General features: G+C 43.5%; 1 long non-coding RNA gene across 2 annotated transcripts in view; it reads left to right on the top strand.

The window, feature by feature from the left end:
* LOC132395767 (uncharacterized) overlaps window positions 1-27678 on the top strand; it is a 37967-nt gene that overhangs the window by 6063 nt on the left and 4226 nt on the right. For both annotated transcript variants that reach the window (XR_009512736.1, XR_009512735.1), the window contains one exon: window positions 10408-10546. This is a non-coding gene — a long non-coding RNA (uncharacterized LOC132395767). The remainder of the gene's footprint in view (window positions 1-10407; window positions 10547-27678) is intronic.

Raw genomic sequence — 27678 nt, 5'->3', positions numbered from 1 at the left:
AAACCGTTTCCTCCTCACTGTCATAGACCTGAAAATCTCTAACTCTACCTCAGACTATATTTCTTTTTCTCTCCCCCTCAGCTTTCTCAATATTAATGCTATTATGTTTATTTTCTTGTATAACTTATGTGTAATAAGTGCTAATTGGAGTTTACTTTGTAATTTGCTGTGATTTGCACGGCATTTGCACGTGAGTATGCAGCTTATTACCATGGTAAGACACTCGCATTCAGAGTCTGCTATTCGGTGCAGGTTGAATTTCTGTTGTGAAAAAGCATGAACTGAGTTCCACATGGAAAGTAAGCCATGTTAATGTCATCATCTTTACTTCACCACCATTACCTAATTTCTCCTGCACACCTCCCAACTACGTCTCATAGACCTTTTTTGGGAGTTTTTGATCAATATCATGACCTCACACTGCATATGCTGTTCTGTGGGTGTCTCTTTCTCCATTCCCCTCTCCGTGGTGGTCACGTTTCCCCCTCCCCCACCTCTGTTTTACTTCTCCCTCATCCCTCGTTCCTGCTGCTCTTCGTGTCTCTCCCAACCTTGCTGCTCTGCCTCTTTCTCCCTTCCTGTGCAAAAGTCCTGGACACATACATACAGCTGGGGTGCCTCAGACCTTTGCACATGACTGTAGTAATTTTATGTATTGCACTGTACTGCTGTCACAAAAAAAAACAACTTTATGACGTATGTGAGTAATGTTATCCTGATCTGATATGGGTCTCTCTTGTGGACTGAGAGTGGGAAAGGAGCAGAGACATGGGAATCATGGTTGGGGAAAGGGGAAGGGAGAGGGAAGCACCAGAGAGACATTCTGTAATGATCAATGAACCAATTGTTTGGAATGAAATGACCTTCCCTGGTGTCTCAGGGCTGGGTATGTCTGCACCTGCACCTCTCCTGCCCTGGCATACCTCCTCTGCCACCCATCATCACCCCTCCCATGGCACTCCACCCTCATCATTCTCAACGTCCTTTGTTTCTGCCAGATTTACAGCCTCGCTCTCCACTCCACGTTGACAAGTACAGTGTTGTGTAAAAGCCTTGGGCACCCTAGCAACATGTGCGTGCCTCAGACTTTTGCACAGTACTGGAGGTCCCTCTGCTTCTCCCTTTCTCTCACAACTGATCCCAGAAATAGGCACAAACACATTCTGCTCCAGCTCCCTGCTCTGAGCCATATTCCCGATCCCTGTCCCAGCTAGGCTCTTCCCTTCCTCTCCCAGTTCTGGCCATTCCTGATCCTGACCATGCTCCTCTTCTCACTTCTGGCCACATTCTCCACCCTAGTCTCACGCACCCCTTCCCAATGCTCCCTGGTCCGTGACAATTCCAGCCCCCATTCCCTGGTTTCAATCACCCCCCAGCCACCCTGCTCTCTGGTCACCCTTCCCATTGTAGTCATTCCTTCAGCAAGAATACATATTATTGGTAAATTGACTGAAATCTCCATGCTGAGCCCAGACTCAGGGCCAATCTTTTCAGACAGCTTGTGAGCTAGAAGAGAAATCTAGAAGTGATTGACAGACAGACAGACAGACAGACCGGCAGACAGACAGACTTTATTGATCCGGAGGGAAAGTGGGTTTCGTTACAGTCACACCAACCAAGAATAGTGAAGAAATACTGCAATATAAAAACATAAATAATTAAATAATAATAAGTAAATTATGCCAAGTGGAAATAAGTCCAGGACCAGGCTATTGGCTCAGGTGTCTGACACTCCGAGGGAGGAGTTGTACAGTTTGATGGCCACAGGTAGGAATGACTTCCTATGACGCTCAGTGTTGCATCTCGGTGGAATGAGTCTCTGGCTGAATGTACTCCTGTGCCCAACCAGTACATCATGGAGTGGATGGGAGTCTTTGTCCAAGATGGCATGCAACTTGGACAGCATCCTCTTTTCAGACACCACCGTCAGAGAGTCCAGTTCCACCCCCACAACATCACTGGCCTTACGAATGAGTTTGTTGATTCTGTTGGTGTCTTCTACCCTCAGCCTGCTGCCTCAGCACACAACAGCAAACATGATAGCACTGGGCACCACAGATTCGTAGAACATCCTCAGCATCGTTCTTATGCAATCAGCTTATGCAAAGACGGGCTATGAAACCATATCTCTACAGAGGTTCCCAACCTGGGGCCTACAGACATCTTGCTTAATGGTACTGATCCATGTCATAAAATTACCAGGTGTCTAATAGATAATAAGATTGCACATATTGTCAGGCATGCTCCTAATCAGTGTTTTTAAATGTCGCCATCACGGGAAAAACACATCAATAACACCAACATTTTCTCCATCCAAGTATCAGAGGAGATTTACAAGGATGTTGCCTGGATTGGAGGGTGTACCTTATGAGAATAGGTTGAGTGAACTTGACCTTTTCTGCTTGGAGTGATGCAGGATGAGAGCTGACCTGATAGAGGTGTATAAGATAATGAGAGGGATTGATCATGAGGATAGTCAGAGGCTTTTTCCCAGGCTGAAATGGCTAATACGAGGGGGTGTAGTTTTAAGGTGCTTGGAAGAAGATACCGAGGTAGGTTTTTCACACGGAGAGTGGTGGGTGTGTGGAATGCACTGCCGGCAGTGGTGGTGGAGGGGGATACAATAGGATATTTTAAGAGCCTCTTAAATAGGTACATGGAGCTTAGAAAAATGGAGGGCTAAGTGCTAGGGAAATTCTAGGCAGTTTCTAGAATAGGCTACATGGTCGGCACAACATTGTGGGCCGAAGGGTCTGTAATGTGCTGTGGACTTCTATGTTGAATATATTCTATATATTTTTGTTGGATTCCAAACACTGCTCCTCAGGTAATTCATGTTGTCATAGAAGGCAATCAGGATGGAGGCAGAAACAATTCTTCAAATGGTCACAAGTGTGATTTTTGGTTTAAAATGGAAGGAGCGTGCAGAGAAGATTTGAACAACAATCGTCAACGGAACTGTCCTTCAACCCGTGTGCTTGTCGGAGTGAGTTATGTCTAAGGTCGTCTAGGGTTAAAGAGTACGTAATAAAGTTATAAAATGATGAGCAAGCGGACTGCGATCGTAACTAACGGCTTGTAGAGATAGAGGGGGTGGGGGTTCACAGTTACACTGGTGCTGTTTACTGTCAGCTTCATGTGAGAAAGCGGTGTTGTTGTACCCTGCTATATATAACAACAAAATAACTGAATGTGAATCTGAAACGGTACAGAATACAGCGCTCATTTTATCGTATGACAGCTTGCGTTATTCGTCGTGTTGTTCACTGAAGCCGGAGGTTCGCTCCTGAATGTTTCACCGCCACTTCTCCGGCGTGCTCACCTTCATTCAGCTCCGGCTCGTTGTTCTGATTGGTTGACCGGGGCGCTGGCTCTGCTTGCGTCATTTGACATTGTACATTCAGTAGTTTCAGGTTAGAATTTTACATCAGATTATATGTTCATTTGTGCTTTGTTACTTTACTTTGTGGAGTTTGGTTGACTTTAATAAAACTTTCCCACAGAATTTTGGGTTGTGCTTCTCTCTGAACCTCGACACGTTTTCCCCACACCGATGTTTTCAGCGTGATTTTAGTGTTGTTTGAGGAAGGAACTACCTATCCCTATTCCTGATATTCATCTTACTTCTACCTCCAGCTCCCAGTCCTGGCCACACTCCACTATCCCACTCCCTGTGGCACAGCTGCCTTCTCCTATTCCTCTTCAGCTAGTTGTAAAGACTTACTGTGAATTCATAAGTTCAGTTCTGCCTTGATCACTTAAAGCAACATCGCAGATCTTTGATGGTTTCAATACTGTTGCATTTTTGGTTTTTATAGTGGGGCCACTGAAACATGATACATAAATAAAAAGTATTGTAGGAACTGTCCAAACTTGCAGAAGCAAAAGTGAAGTGTTTCTGACATGTGCAAGGGCCAATTGGCCACCGGTTGTTTGGTCCATTACAGTAAAACAAACCTCAAAGAACTTCATTAAAATTCACAGAAGACTGGTGTCGGTAAATGCAAGCACCACTGTGTGCCAACAGTTTATCAAAAAAGAATCACCTTTGGCTCCAGCTCAGAGAAAATTGGTTCTTCTGGCTTTGTGGTTGTTTCTGCAGCTGTTGGCAGTGAACAATGAAACACTTCATCGTTTAGTCTCATCCCCTAGCAGCAGCTTGGGCTTTCAGCTCATTCAGACCCAAGTCCAATATAATCCCTGTCACTGAGTCTTTGGAGATCACCAGAAAAGTCCTTATTCTCACAGATCAGCGATCGTCTCTAACACTGGCCACTTCCATTGCTTGGCCTGCCCCCGTTCACAGTAAAACACGATTGCAGCTCCTGACATAAGTTGTGCAAAGCTCTCCTTGCTCTAACTACTATGAACTTCAGGTAGTCGAAAATGATCCCAATATCTTAAAACAGAGCAAGACTTGTCCTTGTAATGCATTACTGTATTCTCACATCTGTGAGTGTCTGGTACAATCTGATTCCACCTACCTCCTTAACTCCTGACGAAGGGTCTCGGCCCGAAACGTCGACAGCGCTTCTTCCTATAGATGCTGCCTGGCCTGCTGTGTTCCACCAACATTTTGTGTTTGTTGTTTGAATTTCCAGCATCTGCAGATTTCCTCGTGTTTACCCCCTTAACTTGTTTGGTCTCACCATTTCAGTGATATTCTCTTTGTTCTACCTGTCATCTCTCCCCTGCTTTCTCTGCTACTGAAAACTACCTTGTTTTCTCTCTGAAAGATCGCACAGAGTTGCTTTTCAAATGATGGGCAATTTCTTAAATCTGGTGCACACCAGGGAATGACCAAAGCTGATCTACCTGAGCGAGGGTTTGGTACAAGATTACCAGTAAAGTTACATTCTGATAGCAGAATGGTGGCTACAGGAAGACTGTTAAGTAACAGACCGGATCCTGGTTACAGAGTAAAATGATTATCCAAGGTTCTAGCAGTAAACCCAATATTCTATAGCAACAGTGGCATGTACTGTAACACAAGTAGAGGATCTGCTGAAACTTGGATGCCATTGCATGCTCCCAGTTTTGTTTGCGATACCCTGTTACCACGTTAGCACAACACACATCTCCAGTTACTAATAATTAGCCCTCACAGTTCCTTCCCTACAACAGTTTTATTTTTAAAAGGTCTTGGGTCTGAAACATTAACTGCTTCTCTCTTGACAGATGCTGCCTGGCCTGCTAACTGCTTCCAGAATTTTACACCATAATTCCTTAAGGTATAGGAGCAGTATCAGGCCTTTTGGCACATTGAATCTACTCCATCATTTCATCATGGCTGAACAATTTCCCTCTCAACCCCATTCTCCTATCTTCGCCCTGTAACCTTTCATGTCTTGTCTAATCAAGAACCTATCAACCTCAGCCTTAGATGCTCCCAATAACCTGGCCTCCACAGCTCCCTGTGGAAATAAATTCCACAGATTCGCCACCCTCTGGCTAAAGAAATTTCTCCTCATCTCCATTCTCAAACACATCGCTCTATTCTGAGGCTGTGCCTTCTGTTCTTAGACTTCACCACCATAGGAGACATCCACTGTATCTAGGCCTTTCAACATTCGATAGATTTTAATAACATCTCATTTTTCTAAATTCCAGCAAGTTAAGTTCTGGAGTCATCATTTGCTCCTCATATGATAAGCATTTCATTTCCAGAATCATTCTCGTCAACCTTCTCTGAACCCTCTCCAATGTCAGCAAATCCTTTCTTAAATAAAGGGTCTAAAACTGCTCCAAATACTCCACAAGTGAGGCCTCACCAATGCCTTATAAAGCCTCAACATTACATCCTTGCTTTTATATCCTAGTCCTCTCGAAATGAATGCCAACCTTTCATTTCCCTTCCTCATCACTGACTCAACCTTAAATTCCTTTGGAGAACACTACATGAGGACTTCCAAGGCCCTTTGCACCTTGGATGTTTGAATTTTCTACCCGCATAGGAAAAAGGTCTATGCTTTTATGCCTTCTACCAAAGTGCATGACCATACACTTCCTGACACTGGATTCTATCTGCCTCTTCTTTGACCACTTTCCTGATCTGTCCAAGTCCTTCTGCAGCCTTCCTACTTCCTCAACACTACCTGCCCCTCCACCAATCTTTGTATCAATCTAGCTGCAAAGCCATCAATAGCCAATAGACAATAGGTACAGAAGTAGACCATTCGGCCCCTCGAGTCTGCACCGCCATTCTGAGATCATGGCTGATCATTCACTATCAATACCCAGTCCCTGCCTTGTCCCCATATCCCTTGATTCCCCTATCCATCAGATATCTATCTGCTTTGACCTCCAAGGACTTGGAGTAGTTTTGGCATTATTACTTTCAGTGGATTTTTTCCAGTTGCTGAGACCTTTCCAAGACCTTTCCACTTCCCTCTTCCACTTTAAAGAGATCTCTAAAATGTCCTCTTCCTAGCCTGAGGGCTTCTGATGCCTTTATATGAAAGTTTGCTTAATAATGCTTCCAGGACTTGTGACATTAAAATGCCTTTAACTACAGTACATTGCACCACGTTTTACTTTAGTAACTCTCAAAGAGAGAGAGAAAGTAACAGTTTAGTGAACCTTTATCAGACATAAATATCAATGTTTGGTCATGTAGATTGCAATTAAGGGAAATGTTAAGAGGAACAATGTTAACTATCTGCTGGTAGTAGGTTAGTAGCATGCCTGTTGCCAGTATAAATGGCACTGGAGGGTTCGGCTTGTGGAGCTGGCGAGACACTGGCATCATCGGTGTGCCAGGTTTTGGGTAGGGGTATACCCTTACAACGACAAGGCAGCAAGCTTTATCCGGGATGTCATGTTGGTGACGATGGGAGAGTGTGTACACTGAACATCCACCAGAGTAATGCAGAGTTGGCAGATGATAACACCGGTCAGGGTGCAATGGTAATTTGGTTCCAGGAATGTCACTTATGAAGTCAAGACTCCAGTCAATGCCTCCTCTTGGAGTCATAGAGTGAAGCAGCAAGGAAACAGACCATTCGGCCCAACTAGTTCATGCTAACAAATATTCCCATCTAAATTAATCCTGTTCATGTTTGGTCTATATCCTCTACAACCTTTTTTATCCATGTACCTGTCAATGTACCCTTTAAATATTTCGAATGGACTTGCTTCATCCAGATATTCTGGCAGCTCATTCCATATACTGACCAGTCTTTGGTGAAAGGCTGCTCCCCCGTTTAATCTCTCACCTTAAACCTGTGGTCTCAGGCTCTTGATTCCCCAACCCTGTGAGAAATGCCGTGTACACTAACCCTATCCATGCCCTTCAGAATTTTGTAGACCTCTACAAGATCAGCCTTAGTCAAAGCTCAAAGTTGAAGTTTCATGGTAAATTTACTATCAGAGTATGTATATGTCACCTTAAATAACCCTGAGATTCATTTTCCTGTGGGTATACTGAGCAAATCTATAGAACAGTAACTATAACAGGATCAATAAAAGATCAGCCAGAGTGCAGAAGACAACAAACTGTGCAAATGTGAATATAAATAAATAGCAATATATAACGAGAACATGAAATACCAAGATAAAGAGACCCTAGAGTGAGATAATTGATTGTGGGAACATTTCAATGATGGGCAAGTGAGTGCAGTTATCTCCTTTGTTCAAGAGCCTGATGGTTATGGTGTAGTAACTGTCCTTGAACCTGGTGGTGTGAGTCCTGAGGCACCTGTATCTTCTACCTGACGGCAGCAGTGAGAAATGAACATGGCCTGGGTGGTGGGATCTCTGACCTGATGATGGGTGCTCCTGTCTCTAATGGAAGTGTTCTAACCTACTCAACCTTTCTTCATAACTCTGTCCATCGAATCCTGGCAACATCCTCATAAATCTCCTCGATACACTTTCTAGCTCTTTTCTTTTCGGTTTAAGACGGTGCTGCCGAAGAAGTGTGACGGCTTACTGGTGGATCGAAAGCAAAGGAGATCGATTAAAACCATAATTAATAATACCTTTTTTGAAGTACATTGTGGCAAACTATCACTGCAAACAATGAAGAAGTGAGCTGGCGGGATGTGCTGTTGGAGCTGAGCTGGTTGGAGTGAACAAATCAGAGGGGAGAAGACGGGATAGAGAAGTTCTGATGCCCGTCCATATAACCCAGGGCCGAGGTGGATCGCTCTGAGCACCAGGCCCGTTTGGAGAGGGTAAGAACAGCTCCTTCAGAAGTGAATCACTGGGCAGCACGTTCAAGGCTTGGATCGATTTGCCGCGGCAAAGCCCGGGTCTAATGCGAGGTACTATCTGCTGTTGGGGCAATCTAAATGCCCCCTCATGTAGACTGGAAAGCAGGGTGTCAAGAGTCAGGCGAGGTTGGATCACGCTAAGCAGCAGGCTGACTTGGAGAGGTTGAGGACAGCTCCTTCCGCAGGGAAATCTGGGCCCAGAGTGATTCGCCGGTAGCAGGGCTGGGTTGGTGCAAGGTTCAGACAATTTAAGTGCTGGCCCAGATAGTCTGGGGGCTTCTCTCTCTGCGTCACTAAGGCTGTGAGAGTGCCCCAGGCTCCCGTGTTTCAGGCCTGTGAAGCTCGCAGTGACCTGCCCCACTAATATGATGGACTGAATACTGAGGCTTTGGGCCTGCTCTTGGAATTTGGATCTAAGGACTCAGTTTGGTTTGGAACGCTGTTGTTGTTGCTCCCTTCAATGATTTGTTTTGTGTTTTTCTCTGTGGGCACTGAGGTGTTGGTCTTATTTATTTTTAATTGGGTTCTTTCATGTTCCTTGCTTTGTGGCTGCCTGTGAGCAAACAAATCTCAAGGTTGGATAATTTATACATTCTTTGATAATGAATAATAATACATTCTTTGATAATGAATAATAATAAATACATTCTTTGATAAACATACTTTGAAACGTTCTTGACTTCAGCCAGCTGACATATACGGAGCAGCAGTAAAGGCAGATAACACGAATATTGCTGCAACATTCATGGACTCAGTCAAGTGAAATTTTTTGACATTTACCCGTATAACATATAGAAATGGACAATGAAGTGGAGGTGCTGCTGTGCCTTCTTGTTCAGGGAGGTGATATTAAATAACCAGGTGAGGTCACCTGTGATGTGAACTCCCAGGAACTTGGTGCACTGAACTCTCCCTGTGGAGAGGCCGAACTGCAGCCTGGCACACGAGACCCCATTTTCCAGGTGGGACTGGACAGAGTGGAGTACAGAGGCTACTGCATTCTCAGTGAATTGATTTGACTGATAAGCGAACTGGAAAGGGTCCAGTGTATCTGGGAGAAAGGCTTTGATGTGCTCCATGACCAGCCGCTCAAGGAGTTTCACAATGGTTGATGTTAATGCCACTGGACGATAGTCATTTACACAGGTTTCTGTTGCATTCTTTGGCACTGGAATGCTGGTTGTTGCCTTGAACACTGAGGAGACGATGGATTGTTCCAGAGAGATGTTGAGTATCTCCATCAGCTGGACTGCACAGTCTTTCAGAACCCGACCTGGCAGGAAGATGTTCAGCTTCCCAGGGGTCCTGCTGAAGGGTTTTGGCCTGAAACATCCAGTATACTTTTCTCTATAGATGCTGCCTGAGTTCCTCCAGCATTTTGTGTGTGTTGTGTGGTACATTAGCGGGCCCTGCAGCTTTGTGTGGGTTGGCTCTGACCAGGGTCTTCCTCACCTCAGCTTCAGCCAGACGGAGTGCCTGCTCCCCTGGGGGAGGGTTCCTTCCTCAACAGCACATTGTTCTGCGCATCAAACCGGGGGGTAGAGACACTCAGCCTCTTAAGGAGTGAGGCATCCTGGTCACTGACACTCAGAGCAGATTCGTAATCTGTTATCCTCTGAATTCCCTGCCACGTGCACCTCACGTCTCTGGTATCGCAAAAGTGGCTGTAAATTCTCTGAGAATGCCCCCATTTCACCACCTTGATGGAGTGGGAAAGCACAGTTTTTGCTTCCCTGACAGCTGTTGCATTCTCCAATTAAAAGGCAGCATCACGAACCCTGGGCCGTGCACAGACCTCAGCAGGATGCCGTGGCTGCAGATTTGCCCTCACCCGAGGTGTTTCATGATGTCATCCTCACGTAGCTGGTCACTGAATCCACATATTCCTCCATGTTAACATGGTTGCCATGGGTAACAGCCTCCCTGAACGTTCTCCAGTCTTAGACTATAATTTTTGTGTGACTGTGTTTTACTGATATCTTTTATGCGTTATGTAACTTATGTAACACCCTGTGAAAGGTTTCACTGCTAATGTAATGGTCTTTCTGTAGCACCAGTGTTTGTGTTATGGCTAAAGATCACGGGGGGGGGGGGGGGGGCTTTGGAATGTGCGCTGAATGTGCAATGAAGGGAGTGGTTTTTTCTTGTTGTCTGCCTGACACTGAGGTGATCTGGGTCTTTTGTTTGGTGGAAGATGAAGAGAGAAGATGCCAGAACAGAGAGGTCGTAGACATAGAAAGGAGTGGACTTGGAGTGGGGCCGGGAGTCGATGAAGCCCGGGGAAATCGATGGAGGACCGGTGGAAGGGAAACCGTGAGCTCCAACTTGTGCACGTTAGTCTGTTTCGTTAAAACGGGCCCTTTTCTTGTTGTTTTACTTTACTAACCCTCTAGTCAAATTAAGAATTGTAAAGCTGAATCGTGTAATTGCATACGGTGTACTGTCTGTTATTTCATGGTACTGGTTTGTAACAGGGTGACACATCACACAGCATCCACACAAACAGGAGGCTTTGCACCTCAATCTCACACGTTTGACGGGGCCGGAGATTGTCTTCCCTGGACTTATGCAGCCGACAGAACCTGAGGGTCACGCTAATATTTGCTACTTGTGCCTTGTGCTGTGTGTGTCTGTTGGTATTGTGTTTTAAACCTTGTCACTGGAGAAACGCTATTTCACTTGGCTGTGTTAATGGGTATTCATACATGATTAACAATTAAACTAGAACTACCAGCTATGAACCTCCTGACCTGGACTCACACACAGAAGTTGAATTGTTTATCAAGATTGGCCAAACATTTAATCCGCTATGAGACAGAAATTTTCTAGCAGTTTGTTGTTAGTTCTTTGTTTGGTCCTATCATTTACTTTCCAGTTCTAAATACCTTTGAGAAGGTGATGATAAGCTATCTGCTTGTGAAGAAACTTTGCTGGAGAGTTCCAGAAATTAGACCCAAGGGTAGTGAAGGAGCAGAATACATTTCTATGTCAGGATAGTCTATGACTTGAAGAGAACATGTGGCTTTGATCCTAGAAGAGTTTGTTGCTCTCTGCTCTTATTTCACATTGTATGAACTAACTGAGCTTTGCACCAATCACGTGTATTCAGGACCTGGATGGATTTGTACCCATCGAGTCACAGAGTAAATGAGGCTATTTCACAAAGCTATCCCAAAAATCATACCCTTCACTTCACTTTCTTCACAGAATTGCATTTTTTCCCCCATTTCAAGTATTAATTCTGTATGATTTGTTTTCTGCCAAACCATGAGTCTTACATTAAATAACTCACTGGGTTATAATGAAAATTGCCATGAAAGTCACGTGACTGGGGAGTCACTCTAAGCAGGAGAACCAGCGGTAGGAGGAGGAAAGAACGCTTTCCAGAAATATGTCTTATCCACCCATGATACCCAAGGAACTACTTTTCTCCCTGAGACATTTGGGCTTCAACAAGAGCATCCTCACCAAATGAAGGCACAGTTACCATTGCAGTGGGAAGAACTGTACTGCCAATGGACATTAGGGTAAGCCTGGCAAATTAAATTCACAAAACATTGGACATACTTCAGATATGACAACGATCGTGGAGAGAAAGACAAAGTTAGTGCTTCAGATTGAAGGTTTTCCATCAGAACAGTAAAAAAAGGATTTGGCCTGAGTTATCAACATTTTCTCCCTGTACTTCCAACGTTCACTGATCTTATTTCAGATCCCCAGTCCCTGTGGTTTATTTATCAATGTGATGTGATCGGGCTCCTTCTGGGCAGGAGCTCCCTCCCTCCGCTAGCCTGCAGGTCACCCTTGGGCAAGGTGTAGCACCTGCTCAGCCCATTGATCAGGGTCACGTGAAGCATTGGGAGCAGGTGGTGGATGGTCGTATGGGCAGCCGGTGCAGATCACAAGTCCTGGTTATGTCACCACTGATGCCAGGCAGACAATCTCTGAAGAGTATTGATAATGGCTGGGGTCACCCGTCTTGTAAAGACACTGCCCAGAAGAAGGCAGTGGTAAATCACTTCTGCAGAAAACCTTGCCAAGAGCAATCATGGTCATGAGACCACGGTCACCTATGGTGTACGACATGGCACATAACGATGGTGATGTTTTATAAGGGAATTTGATGGGCTCTCCATTGAAAAGCAATCGATTACATCGTACTCTTCCTTGCTAGACAGAGAAAACACAAGTCTCGTCTAGGATTACAGGCCACCCCGTGTAAAGGTGCTAATAAAATCACACATTTGATTTCCAGTCATGGTATTGTATCCTTGTAACCTGCCAAAAACAACACTCAATGAATTCTCTCAATACCTAACTTTTGAGTGATCATAGACAGTGAAGAATGTATAATGATTAACTCTTACATGTCTCACAACATACTAACTTCATGCCTATGATGGTCAAGTGTGGATGCATGGGTGGGATCCTTAATAATCCACAGGACCCTTAGTGTCATTAAGGATCCCACCCATCCATCCAGCATCCTCTTTGACTTTCCACCATCAGGCAGGGGACTCCAATACACAAAAACAAGAACAGTCAGAATGAGAAACAGCTTCTTCTCAAGGCCATCAGCCTTCTGAACTCCCTGCTGCATCATATTTGAAGTGTCACTGCTTAATCTGTTCTGTACCTTACAATATTTAATATTAATGCCCTTTAGTTTGTTACTTATTTGTGAATCATCTGTAGATTTTATCCTTACCTTCACAAATCATCATATGTTATGTGCACTGCTGTGCTTTACACCCTGGTTCAGAGGAACGCTGTCCGTTTCTATATACATTGTATGGTTATCTATGTTATTTACATGTATATAGTTAAATGACAATAAACTTCACTTGACTTGAAATGTGAGTGAGTAGGGAAGTGGGTTGTGCTTGTCAAGTCTCCCTGGCACCTGTGAAGTGACTACACCAGGGTTGTTACAGACTTTATTAAAACAGCTGTGGATGAGTGTGTCCTCATGAAATCATTCGGGGTTTTCCCCAATCAGAAGCCCTGGATGAACAATGAAACCTGGAACCTGCTGAGAGCCAGATCAGAGGCATTCAAGTCTGGAGATCAAGAATGCTACAAGAGGTTCAGGTATGATCTCCAGAAAGTCATCTCTCAGGCAAAGTGGAGATTCCGGACTAGACTGGAATCAACAAGGGAAGCTCAACAGCCATGACAGGGTTTGGATGCCAGAACCTCCTACAAAGCTAAATCTTGTGATATAGGGGACAGCAGAGCTTCACTTCCAGATGAGCTCAATGCCTTCTATGATCACTTTGATCACCAGGACAGAGACACCCCCATGTCTCCCGATGATCCTTTGGTCTCAGCATCTGAAGATGACATGCGGGCTGCTTTCGAGAGTGAATCCAAGGCTAGCATCCAGTGTCTGGCTGAATAATGAAGACTTGTGCCGACCAACTGGCTGGTGAATATGTTCAACCTCTCGCTCTGGCAGCGTCAGGTGCCCACCTGCTTCAAGCAGACTTCAATCATACCGGTGCCCAAGTTGAGTGTGTTAACCTGTCTAAGTGACTATCATCCACAGTGATGAAGTGTTTTGAGAGGCTGGTAATGAAGCCTATCAGCTCCTGTCTGAATGGTGATACGGATCTGCTCCAATTCACCTACCAAATTGGCAACAGGTCTACAGCAGATCCTATCTTGTTGGCTCTTCACACAACCCTGGAACATCTGGACAGCAAAGATGCATAGATCAGGATGCACTTTATTGATTATTGCTCAGCATTTAACACCATCACCCCTCAAAGCTAATCAGTAAACTCCAAGACCTGGGCCTCAATACTCCCTTGTGCAGTTGGATCCTGGATTTCCTTACTTGTAGATGCAATCAGTTCAGATAGGCAAAAACATCTCCTCCATGATCTCCATTAGCACAAGAGCACTGCAGGGTGTGTACTTAGCCCCGCTCTACTTGTTTTACACTGATGACTCTGTCGCTATGTACAGCTCCAGCACCATATACAAGTTGCTGATGACACCACTGTTGTGGGCTATATCAAAGGTGATGATGAATCAGCCTACAGGAGGGAGACTGAAAATTTGATGTAATAACATCAATCTCTCATTCAATGTCCATAAGACCAAGGAACTGAAAGCAGACACCAGGAGAGGGAAACCAGAAGTCCATGATCCAAGAGACAGAGGTGAAGAGGGTCAGTAACTTTAAATTCCTGGGTGTCACTATCTCAGAGCGCCTGTCCTGGGAACATCATATAAATGTAATTGCCAAGAAAGCACGACAGCACCTCCACTTCCTCAGCAGTCTGCAGAAATTAGGCATGTCATCAAAAACCTTGGCAAAGTTCTAAAGATGTGTGGTGGGAAGTGTGCTGACAGGCTGCAGTACGGCCTGGTATGAGAAAATCCTACAAAAAGGTACTGGATTCAGCCCAGTATATCACAGGTAAAACCCTCCCAATCTACGTGAAACATTGCTGTCAAAAAGCAGCATCCATCAACAACGATCCTCACCACGTGTTCTTTTCTCACTGCTACCATCAGGTAGAAGGTACAGGAGCCTCAAGACTCGCACCACCAGGTTCAAGAACTGTTACTGCCCCTTAATCATCAGGCTCTTGAACAAAAGTGGTTAACTACACTCATTTAAGAACTCTTAACTTATTATTTCCTGCTCATTATTTATTGCTATTTATTTATAGCTGCACTTGCACAGTTTGTTGTCCATTGATCCTGTTTACAAGTTACTGTTCTAAAGATTTGCTAAGTATATCCACAGAAAAAAATCTCAGAAAGATTGTGGTGTCATGTATGTACTCTGATGATAAATTTTACTTTGAACTTTTAAACTTTGAAGTTCAGGGTAATACATTCCTGATAGCTTTGCCTGTAACCATTTTCTAGAAAAGTCATTATGGTTTTGTGTCTTGTTGGACTGTGCAGCTTTATAACACAAATAAGGTTCATTTTTTGTCATGTTCCACTTTGCACTGACTGAATTATTTCAGAATGCTACGTGTAGATGCACAAAAGCAAATCAACCATAACAATAGGTGGTAGTACTTGCTTTGGAACATGATCATGCATATTTACTTTGTTTTAAAAGACAAAGTACTTTTTGAAAACTAAACTCTTCTTAAACAACTGGATGTTCATCTTTGATTCTTATAATAAACTGAACTCGAACTTGAACTTGAGCAACACTCAAGAAACTCGACAGCATAGAGGGAACAGCAGCCCAGTTGATAGGCATCCCATCCATAACCAATCACACAATGGTGCCAGTGTGTACCGAGCACAGGATACACTGCAACAACTCACCAAGTCTCACTATGCTAAAGCATGGGCAAGACCACCACCTGGAAGCTGCCCACCCAAGCAACACACCCTCCTCACTGGGGAACATATCCTTCATTGTCACTGGGGCAAAGCGCTGGAACTTCCTTCCAATATTCAGGAGGTATATCCACACCTCAAAACTGCAACGGTTCAACAAGGAAACTCACTCCCATCTTTTCAAGGCTGAGAAGGAATGCATAATTAAATGCTGTCTCAGCATGCAAGGCGAATGCCCCTTAGAATGAAATTTTGCAAAAGGTGCAGATCCACCATACTAAATGCCAAGGTACTAGAAAGATTTGGCTTGCCGCCTAAATTTTCTGGAATGGGCAGAATGGTCTTTCTCATATTGTACTTGCTCATGGTACTAGTCTTTTTATATCTAATATATATACGATGCTGCTTTGTGCGTGGATCATCGACACTTCAGTGTTCAGAGTACATGCACGTCACCTCATACACCCCTGAGGCTCTTTTTCCTGTGGGTAGACTCAGCAAACTATAGAACAGCAACAGTAAGCAGGATCAATGGAAGAGCAGAAGACAGCAAACTGCTGAAATGCAGCTATAAATAAATAGCAATAAAAAATGAGAGCATAAAATAAAAGGTAACGAGTCCTTAAAGTGAGATCATTGGTTGGCTTTAGGTTCATACTGGTTAGTTTAGGCCAACACTTAAGGTTAGTTCCTCCAAGAATTCATGATTTATTCCCTGAACTCTTCAGAGCAAATCAGGGAAGATATCACGAAATTACTAAAACTTGGCCTTCACCATGGAGGATACAAATAATATCTCTGGCATTAGTAGGAAACTGAAAGAGAAGAGGGAACTCAGGAAAATTGCAATCACGAGGGAAACATTACTGAACCAGTCATTGGAACCACAGGCGAACAACTACCCCACTCCCAAAGGACTTAATCCCGGGATTTTGAGAGAATTGGTGCTTTGGTTTTAATTAACCAAAACTCCTTGGATTGGGTAAAAGTTCAATTAGACTAGAAAGCAGAGACTGCAGCTTCTGTGTTCAAAAAGGAGAAACAGAAAGCAGGAAACAACAGGAAACATCAGTAATTTGGGAAATGTTTGGACATATTATTAAGGATTCTTAATATACATAAAGTAATACAATTCTTAATATACAAGGTTCTTCAAAAATTTCTCAGATAATAAAGCATTGTGAAAATGAGATTATGCTTGACAGAACCTGTGGACAGAATTCCAGAAATGTAGGCATGTATCAAGAAATTCAACAATGGTATGTTGTTTTGAATTTTCTGTTGCTATCTACAGGAATGTTCTTTTGCACCTGTTGTAATTGCAGAAGGCTTCCATATGTCCTCTTCACTAAAATATTCTGCTTTGGGTTTTCCTGGCAAAGTGTCAAATGAAAGAACTCAAAAAAGGCTAGTAATCTGAAATTATAACACAGAATGCAGCAAGGTCATGGCAGGGAGCAAATACAGATCCTGGAATCTGATGGGATGTCAGGACAGAAGTAAATTCAGTCATTCAAATTGATAATGGCTAATCTGTATCTTAAATTCATTCGCCTGTCTTGGTATCTCGTCTCTTTTTATGATTGTAAAACAAAAAAAAAACCCTTAATGTTGGTTTGGAAAAAATCAGTTGCCTTGTCTAAGCAGCTTTCTCGGTATCATTCCTGATTACCGTAGTCTCAGAAGGATTCTTGAACAATTAACTTCACATATTAAAGCTTCTTGTTCTGAAATTCCACACCCGAGGAAATAATTCCTCCTTGTCTACTTTATCAACTTCTTAAATTACCTTACAGATTAGATCCCAATTTGTTCCCAAGGAAATACTGTTACAGTTTGTAACTCCAAGAACTAATTGAGAGAAAAACATGGAACTGGGGATAACTAGTGTACGTTTTAGTTTTTACTTCGGTGAGGTGTGCACTTATGACAAGGTGCTGTAATGACATATGCCATTCACATGCTGTTACTTACAACCCGGAATGAATTATTTAACCAAACAAATAGTATCCCATCAAATAATAGATCTGCAATATCACTGAAATATTAAATAAACTGTGCTCCTCCCCGCTTAGCGATAAACTCTGACTCAAATTAGAATGCATCTCAGCTCATATACATACAGTATATATATATATACTGTATACTAAATAATACATCCACAGCATAGTAAATTTTAAATTCTCCCATTCAGGCCTGAAGATTTAATCGCTGTGGAGGATTTCTTACTCTTGTGGGATAACGTCGTTCCTGACAATTGGGGGTTGGTGGGAGGGGGTGTCACTCTGCTTGTCAGGGGAGACTTGTGGCTGTGAAACAATCTCAAGTTCTGGGGCCTCCTCCATGATGGTTGTAGGAGTTGACTCCGGCACCGGGAAGTGGCTCTGACAGCTCTAGACGCCTTTCTTTTCTAACAGTTGACTACTCTCCACAGCTGATCAATGTGTCGTCTCCAGATGACATCAGACACAATCTCCACTGTGCAGGAGAGTGGTCCAGTTCTGTCCTTAATCTTTCCAAGTACCCACTTTCGATCTAATCTGTAGACCCTCGCCAGGACTGATTGTCCAGGAGTGAAATATCGAACCTTCTCATTTGAGGAGCCTTCAATTTGTCTCCGCAGTTTGTCCTGCATTCTCCTTCCGAGATTGAGTCTGAGGAGATCCAAGCCTAAGTGTAAGGCACAACCCAGGAACTGCATGCCTGATGAGTTGTCGGTAGTGGAGTGTGCTGCACTGCGATATGCAAGGAGGAAATCGGAGAGTTTGTGATTCAATGTCACTCTAGTTTGTTCAGCTGACGTTGCTCACAGTGCATCCTTTAGACTCTGAATCAGCCACTTGTACAGTGCAGATGGAATGTGTTTTATTCCATTCTTTTTCAGGAATGACTGAAACTGTTCTGCACCAACCATGGTCCATTGTCACTGACCAAGAGTTCAGGAACACCTGTCCTTGAGAAAAGGCTCCTCAGTACATTAACAGTGTGTGAGGCTGGAGTGGAGCTTTTGGGAACCCTTCTGGCCACTTTGGAGCTGCATTCACTACTAGTGAGAAATTTGTGCCCATGAAATCCACATGAATCCTCTGCCAGAGCAATGCTGGCCACTCCCAGGGATGGAGACATGTTGCTCTTGGCATCTGCTGGGCGTGTTGGCATCCTGATCAGTGCATGGCAAACTGCTGAATCCATTTATCTATCCCTGGCCACCAGTCAAAACTTCGAGCCAATGCTTTAATTTTGACCATGCCTAGATGACTGGCATGTAGCTCCTCTAAAATTTTACCGCTCAGCTTGGACGGTACAACAATTCTAAATCCCCACATAAGACAACCTTTCTCAAGGACAAGTTCATCCAGGTGCTGGTAAAATGGGGAAACTGGAATTTCTGCTGCACATTCCAACCATTTTCGGTTGCTGTATAGACCTGATACAGTGTGGGTTCATTTCTGGTTTTCCTTTGGATCATCTCTGCTGTAAAAGGCAGACTTTCAATTTGCATTAGGGAGAATGCATCAAGAGGAAGTGCCCTCTTTTGTAAAATGTTCATACATTTCCTTTTCCAAGGGTAAATGGAAATCAGCATTTCTAGGATTAGTTGCTCTCTTGAATTCGATCTGGTAATTGTGTTCCCCAAATAAAAGAGCCCATCTCTGTATTTGTGTGGCTGCTGTTGGTGGAACACCCTTCTGTGGATTGAAAATGGATGTTAGTGGTTGACGGTCAGTAATTAGGGTGAACTCTCTCCCATACAAATGCTGGTTGAAATGTTTTACACCCCAAACCAAACTCAAGGCATCACTGTCAACCTATGTGTAATTTTTCTCTGCAGTGGTTAGGGAACATGATGAAAAGTCTATGGGATGTTCACTTCCATCACTCATAACATGTGACATGACTACACCAATACCATAAGGTGAGATGTCACAGGCAAGTTTCACTGGATGATGTGGATCACAATTAGTGAATACAGTGTCTGACATCACCACTTCCTTTACCTTTTGGACAGCCACCTCACACTCCGTTGCCATTTCTTCCTGATCTGTAGTAATGAGATCAGGGGTGGCGCTCAATAGCCAGGCTTGGCAGGAACTGTTAAAGCAACTGACACATCCTAAAAAAACGACCACAACTGCAACATGTCCTTTGGCCTTAGAGCAATGACAACTGCGTGAATTTTCTCAGCACAGTTGTGTAAACCTTATGTATCGATAGTGTGACCACACTAAGTGATGCTTGGTTTAAAGAAATCACAAAAAAACCCAAAGAATGCTTAATCAAATATTATATTCACAATATTATTGAAATATTAAATACACAACAAATTCAAGCAGTTTTTGTCTTGCCACCAATCAGATTTATCAGGACCACAACAGGAGAGGGTTGCATCCTGGATTGATCTTTTGAGAAGACTCTTTAAGAGGATGGATTATGTCATGAGTTGACAGCCTCATTCCAGGTACATGTTTGATCACATTTATGTTTTGGTTTACAGCCCATGCCTTACTGAAGCCAGTGGGACAAGTGCTCATGAGATTAAAACTATTTTTTACTGTGCCGCGCAACAGAGCTATCGGGAATGAATTCTGCTCCTTGTTAGGCTCGCAGCCCCTGGCTGCTATGAAACAAATTCAGTCAATGCACGTGCTAGATTTCTCAGCATGCCCTCTTTCCAGTTTCAGGTCACAAAACAAGGAATCCGCTGCCTTATTTTTTGGTTTTGTAGGTGCCAGCTTACTTTTATGTTTCTGTGCAGGTCTGGAGGATGCATTTATGGGTCAGTGTGGCAACAAGTATGCCACTTGCACATGCTGGTAATGAGATGCAGTGCTGAACTGACCTCAATGCTGCCAGAAAGGATGGCAGTGACCTGTTTAACCCCGCATGTTAATCACGCAAGGAGAGCAGACGTTTAGCAGGGAGAAGAACATTTCTGCTCGTACCACTCAGTGACATCATCAATAATCTGCAGCTTTATTGGTCATGCACTGAGACTGGAGTCTGTCAGAGTTAAGAGTTCAAAGAATCATACAGCACGCAGAGCCCCTGCTAACCAGCAGGCGCCCATTTACAACAATCCCACTGAATTTCCACTGTATTCACCCATGTTTAATTCTCTCCTTGGCCTTGTATTCAATGGGACATATACTAAATAGAACCTTCCCATAGGCTACATGGACTGCAGAAGTATCCCAAAAACCATTGTGGGAGATAAAGTTCAATTTGGTTCTCAAGATGGGAAGCACCATTGCAAATTTCTTGGCTTTAAAAAGGAGATTCAGAGTACAGGAAAAGAAGAATGAATCACGCAATCGGCAAAAGCAAATGAGTGAAAAACACAGAATATAAATGATCAAATCACAAAGTCAATGAAACAGCACAGTTTAGTTCAATCTCGTGCTGGGGTGCTTGTTGACTACAGGCTGCAGAACCAGTCCATCCCAATCGAAATCACACAAAAAAAGTGACCAGAAACCAGAAACATATCACAACGAGAACTATAGAGTCAAAACCACGAACTGCATTGATTAAATACTGCAAAAGGAATACTTTAACCATCAACATCACATGTGAAATAAGTTGCGCTCTCAGTTGAGTTCTTTGCTTGAAGGGAAATGGAGGGATTCTGAAATAAAAACATGAAGTAAGCCACATCTCTTTGGATCGCAGCAAATAATTTAACCTTCCTCCTCTGAACTGAACATTTTGAGCAAAAACTCTTCTTGAAGTAAACCATTTAATTCCTGGTGCTTATCAAACTGGGTAGGAGTTTTTAAACATGACATATTAATCTGTTGTGAACTGATATTATGTCTTTATGTTCTTCTTACTTTCAAGACTACTGACATCAGTCTCTTGAAAGAAATTAATCTTGATCAACCTGATCTGGGAAACTGCTTGATCATTTTCAACCTCCCTTTCTGCTTTAACGTCTTTGAAGAAGATGCTGACTCCCAAATCGGTAGCTATCTTTCCCACAACTTACAATCTGAACCTGTTCAGAACAGTTTCAGAAGATTCTTTTATCTGCAGCACCCCTTAGCAAAGGCCCATATAAAATCACATGTGGTGGTGGAGTGTTACCACCTTACATCTTCCTCAGAGTTTTGGAAACCCATTGGACATCCACCTCAGTTCCTACTATCACAGGGTTAATTCTTGCACAGCAGAAAGATTGTAGCCTAGCTGCTCTTCCTCACAAAGGAGGCTTTAAACTAACGTGGCAGGGGGATGGGAACAAGTGCAGAGAGACAGAGAAGTGTAAAATGAGGGTAATCGCAAAAAGTAGTAAGGTGAAAAGTAAAAGTGGCAGGCAGGCAAATCCAGGGCAAAAAGCAAAAAGGGCCACTTTTCAACATAATTGTATAAGGGCTAAGAATGTTGTAAAAACAAGCCTGAAGGTTTTGTGTGTTAATGCGAGGAGCATTCATAACAAGGTGGATGAATTGAATGTGCAGATAGTTATTAATGAATATGATATAGTTGGGATCACAGAGACATGGCTCCAGGGTGACCAAGGATGGGAGCTCAACATCCAGGGATATTCAATATTCAGGAGGGATAGACAGGAAAGAAAAGGAGGTGGGGTAGCATTGCTGGTTAGAGAGGAGATTAACGCAATAGAAAGGAAGGACATTAGCCTGGAGGATGTGGAATTGATATGGGTAGAGCTGCATAACACTAAAGGGCAGAAAACGCTGGTGGGAATTGTGTACAGGCCACCAAACAGTAGTAATGAGGTTGGGGATGGCATTAAACAGGAAAATAGAAATGCGTGCAATAAAGGAACAGCAGTTATAATGGGTGACTTCAATCTACATATAGATTGGGTGAACCAATTGGTAAGGGTGCTGAGGAAGAGGATTTCTTGGAATGTATGCAGGATGGTTTTCTGAACCAACATGTCGAGGAACCAACTAGAGAGCAGGCCATTCTAGATTGGGTATTGAGCAATGAGGAAGGGTTAGTTAGCAATCTTGTCGTGTGAGGCCCCTTTGGTAAGAGTGACCATAATATGGTGGAATTCTTCATTAGGATGGAGAGTGACATAATTAATTCAGAAACAAAGGTTCTGAACTTAAAGAAGGGTAACTTTGAAGGTATGAGACGTGAATTGGCTAAGATAGACTGGCAAATGATACTTAAAGGGTTGACGGTGGATATGTAATGGCAAGCATTTAAAGATCGCATGGATGAACTACAACAATTGTTCATCCCAGTTTGGCAAAAGAATAAACCAGGGAAGGTAGTGCACCCGTGGCTGACAAGGGAAGTTAGGGATAGTATCAAGTCCAAAGAAGAAACATATAAATTAGCCAAAAAAAGCGACACGCCTAAGTACTGGGAGAAATTCAGAGACCAGCAGAGGAGGACAAAGGGCTTAACTAGGAAAGGGAAAAAAGATTATGAGAGAAAGCTGGCAGGGAACATAAAAACTGACTGTAAAAGCTTTTATAGATATGTGAAAAGAAAAAGATTGGTCAAGACAAATGTAAGTCCTTTATGGTCAGAAACAGGTGAATTGATCATAGGGAACAAAGACATGGCAGACCAATTGAATAACTACTTTGGCTCTGTCTTCATTAAGGAGGACATAAATAATCTTCCGGAAATAGTAAGGGACCGAGGGTCTAGTGCGATGGAGGAACTGAGGGACATACATGTTAGTAGGGAAGTGGTGTTAGGTAAATTGAAGGGATTAAAGGCAGATAAATCCCCAGGGCCAGATGGTCTGCATCCCAGAGTGCTTAAGGAAGTAGCCCAAAAAATAGTGGATGCATTAGTGATAATTTTTCAAAACTCCTTAGATTCTGGATTAGTTCCTGAGGATAGGAGGGTGGCTAATGTAACCCCACTTTTTAAAAAAGGAGGGAGAGAGGAACCTGGGAATTATAAACTGGTTAGTCAGACATCGGTGGTGGGGAAAATGCTAGAGTCGGTTATCAAAGATGTGATAACAGCACATTTGGAAAGAGGTGAAATCATCGGACAAAGTCAGCATGGGTTTGTGAAAGGAAAATCATGTCTGACGAATCTCATAGAATTTTTTGAAGATGTAACTAGTAGAGTGGATAGGGGAGAGCCAGTGGATGTGGTATATTTAGATTTTCAAAAGGCTTTTGACAAGGTCCCACACAGGAGATTAGTGTGCAAACTTAAAGCACACGGTATTGGGGGTATGATATTGATGTGGATAGAAAATTGGTTGGCAGACAGGAAGCAAAGAGTGGGAGTAATCGGGACCTTTTCAGAATGGCAGGCAGTGACTAGTGGGGTACCGCAAGGCTCAATGCTGGGACTCCAGTTGTTTACAATATATATTAATGATTTAGACGAGGGAATTAAATGCAGCATCTCCAAGTTTGCGGATGACACGAAGCTGGGCGGTGGTGTTAACTGTGAGGAGGATGCTAAGAGAATGCAGGGTGACTTGGATAGGTTAGGTGAGTGGGCAAATTCATGGCAGATGCAATTTAATGCGGAGGTTATCCACTTTGGTTTCAAGAATAGAAAAACAGATTATTATCTAAATGGTGGCCGATTAGGAAAAGGGGAGATGCAACGAGACCTGGGTGTCATTGTACACCAGTCACTGAAGGTGGGCATGCAGGTACAGCAGGCGGTGAAAAAGGCAAATGGTATGTTGGCATTCACAGCAAAAGAATTTGAGTACAGGAGCAGGGAGGTTCTACTGCAGTTGTACAAGGCCTTGGTGAGACCGCACCTAGAATGTTGTGTGCAGTTTTGGTCCCCTAATCTGAGGAAAGACATTATTGCCATAGAGGGAGTACAGAGAAGGTTCACCAGACTGATTCCTGGGACGGCAGGACTTTCATATGAAGAAAGACTGGATCGACTAGGCTTATCCTCACTGGAATTTAGAAGATTGAAGGGGGATCTTATTGAAATGTATAAAATTCTAAAGGGATTGGACAGGCTAGATGCAGGAAGATTGTTTCCAATGTTGAGGAAGTCCAGAATGAGGGGTCACAGTTTGAGGATAAAGGGAAAGCCTTTTAGGACTGAGATGAGGAAAAACTTCTTCACACAGAGAGTGGTGTATCTGTGGAATTCTCTGCCACAGGAAATAGTTGAGGCCAGTTCATTGGCTATATTTAAGAGGAAGTTAGATATGGCCCTTGTGGCTAAAAGGATCGGGGGGTATTGAGAGAAAGCAGGTACAGGGTTCTGAGTTAGATGATCAGCCATGATCATACTGAAAGGCGGTGCAGGCTTGAAGGGCCGAATGGCCTACTCCTGCACCTATTTTCTATGTTTCTATGTTTCTAAATGGACTCAGTCTTGGCCAGAGTAAAGGGCAAAGCATTCCCTACTATTGAGCACGACTACACGAAGTGTTGTTGCAAGAAAGCAGTATCCATTATCAGACGCACCCTTCACCCTTGAAGAGCGATGACTGAGATGTATCCCATATGAATCAGGTTTAATATCATTGGCATGTGTCATGAAATTTGTAAACTTTGTGCCAGCAGTACAGTGCAATCATACATGATAACAGAAAAAAGCTGTGAGTTACAGTGATTATAGATATATTCAATTAAATAAGTAGTGTAAAAAATTGGAAATAAAAAAGGAGTGAGGTGGTGTTCATGGGTTCAATGTTCATTCAGAAGTTGGACGTCAGTGGGGAAGAACTGTTCCTGAATCGTTGAGTGTGTCTTCATGCTTCTGTACCTCCCTCCTGATGGAAGCAAGTCAAGTCAAGTCACTTTTATTGTCATTTCGACCATAACTGCTGGTACAGTTCATAGTAAAAATGAGACAACGTTTTCTCAGGACCATGGTGTTACATGACACAGTACAAAAACTGACTGAATTACGTAAAAAAACAACGCAGTAAAAAAAGACGACACTAGGCTACAAACCTACCCAGAACTGCATAAAGTGCACAGAACAGTGCAGGCATTACAATAAATAATAAACAGGACAATAGGGCAGTAAGGTGTAAGTCCAGGCTCTGGGTATTGAGGAGTCTGAGCTTGGGGGAAGAAACTGTTACATAGTCTGGTCGTGAGAGCCCGAATGCTTCGGAGCCTTTTATTGAGAAGGGGACATATCCTGGGTGGCGCTGAGGCTATGTAGTCTTCCCCAGTTGCTCTGCTCCATGCCTGCTAATATGGTGAACTGATAACTGGGGCTTTGGGTCTATTCCAGGCTGCCCCGGGGTTCGGATTTGAGGACTCAGTTCAGTTTAGAATGCCTGCTAATATGGTGAACTGATAACTGGGGCTTTGGGTCTACTCCAGGCTGCCCCGGGGTTCGGATTTGAGGACTCAGTTCAGTTTAGAATGCCTGCTAATATGCTGAACTGATAACTGGGGCTTTGGGTCTACTCCAGGCTGCCCCGGGGTTCGGATTTGAGGACTCAGTTCAGTTTAGAAAGCTGTTGTTTGCTTCAGCTGTTTGCATGATTTGTGTTTTTTCTTTCTCTTGCACATCGGGTGTTGGTCTTTTATTTTTTATTTTTTCTTTAATTGGGTTCCTTCAGGTTTTTTGCCCTGTGAGTGAGCAAATCTCAAGATGGTCTAGCTTATACGATCTTTGACAATAAACGCACTTTGAATCTTAATGATGAACGCTACCTTTCTGAGGCACCACTCCTTGAAGAAAGCCTGGACACTATGGCGCGCCACATAATGACACAAGTACCTGGAAATTTAGTTGCATAATACTTGTGTTTTTAAACAACCATGCATTGATTTGTATGACATAATCAATTATGCAATGCATCTGTAAGAGACATTTTAAAACTATCCAGATGGAGTAAAAATGTAAGCAGGAAAATTTATGAATTAATTAATGGCATAGTAAAATGGTAAAACCAAAAGGCTTTTCATAGTAAAACCAAAAGGTTTAATAGAAGTAACCCAGACACTGAGTTTTGCTTTCTCAACAAGTAGGTTATTGCTATTCAACCTTGCCTTTAATCTGAGATGTCTGAGTGTCTCTAGCAATACTCACAAGATGCATTTTGTGCACCACATCCCAAGGAGACAGAGGGAGAGAGAGCTTAAAAGAAGTGAGCAGGGTCAGTTGGCACATTTTGAGCACCACAGTTCCTGAGTGGACATTGGATTGTGCATGATTAGGGTCAATAAGGAGAAACTAGGCTTTAGTGGAGCAGCCATTGTGTGAGTGGTGTTGGCCAGTGATGGAGTGGGGAATGTTTTGTCTCCTCGAGCCTTCGGCAAGAAATGGCATAGGCAGTAGGTAGATTGCTTTTCATTATTTATTCTTTTTTTCTTTCTTATTGCACATTTAGAGCAGTGGGGATGTCAGGCAGGATAGTGGGAAGCTACTCTTGTGGGATTTGGGAAACAGGGAGACTTCCAGTGTCGCTGATAACTGCCAGCTTCTAACAGACTGTGTTAAGGAGCTGGAGCTGGAACTGGATGAGCTCTGGATCATTCGGGAGGCTGAGGGCTGATAGATAGGACATGCAGGAAGGTAATTACACCCAAGATGCAGGACACGGGTAACTGAGTGGCTGTGAGAGGGGGAAAGGAGGTAGGCAGCCAGTGCAGACTATGCCTGTGGTCATTCCCCTCAGCAACAGCTGTACCACTTTCGATACTGTTGGGGGAGGTGGGGGGTGACCTAGTGGTGGAAATTCACAGCCGTCAGGTCTCTGATTCTGAATCTGTTTCTGTGGCTCTGAAGGGAAGTGGGGGAGAAGAGGCAAGCTGCAGTCACAGGGGATTCGTTGGTTAGGGGCAGAGAAAGGAGGTCCTGTGGATGAGAACAACATACCCAGCTGGTTTCTTGCCTGCCTGGTGCCAGGGTCAATGTCATCTCGTGTTGAGTCCATGGCATTGTTACGTGGGAGGGCGAGCAGCCAGAGGTCGAGGTTCACAACAGAACCAATGACATGGGTAGGATGGGTGATGAGGCCCAGGAGTTAGGTGATAAGTTAAAGGACAGAACCTCCAGGGCTGAGATCTCAGGCTTGCTTCCCATGGCACGTGCTAGTGAGGCCAGAAATACAGATCGCGCAGTTTTACACGTGGCTAAGGAGATGGAGTTGAAGCGAGGGGTCAGATTTTTGGATCGCTTGGCTCTCTTCCAAGGAACTGGAACTGGAGGGGGACTAATATCCTCGTGGGAAAATTTGCTAGTGCTGCATGGG

This window comes from Hypanus sabinus, chromosome 6, assembly GCF_030144855.1.
Source record: "Hypanus sabinus isolate sHypSab1 chromosome 6, sHypSab1.hap1, whole genome shotgun sequence".
NCBI classification, from domain to species: domain Eukaryota; kingdom Metazoa; phylum Chordata; class Chondrichthyes; order Myliobatiformes; family Dasyatidae; genus Hypanus; species Hypanus sabinus.
The sequence above is the reverse complement of the archived record's forward strand: the minus strand, read 5'-3'. Positions and strand labels throughout refer to the sequence as shown.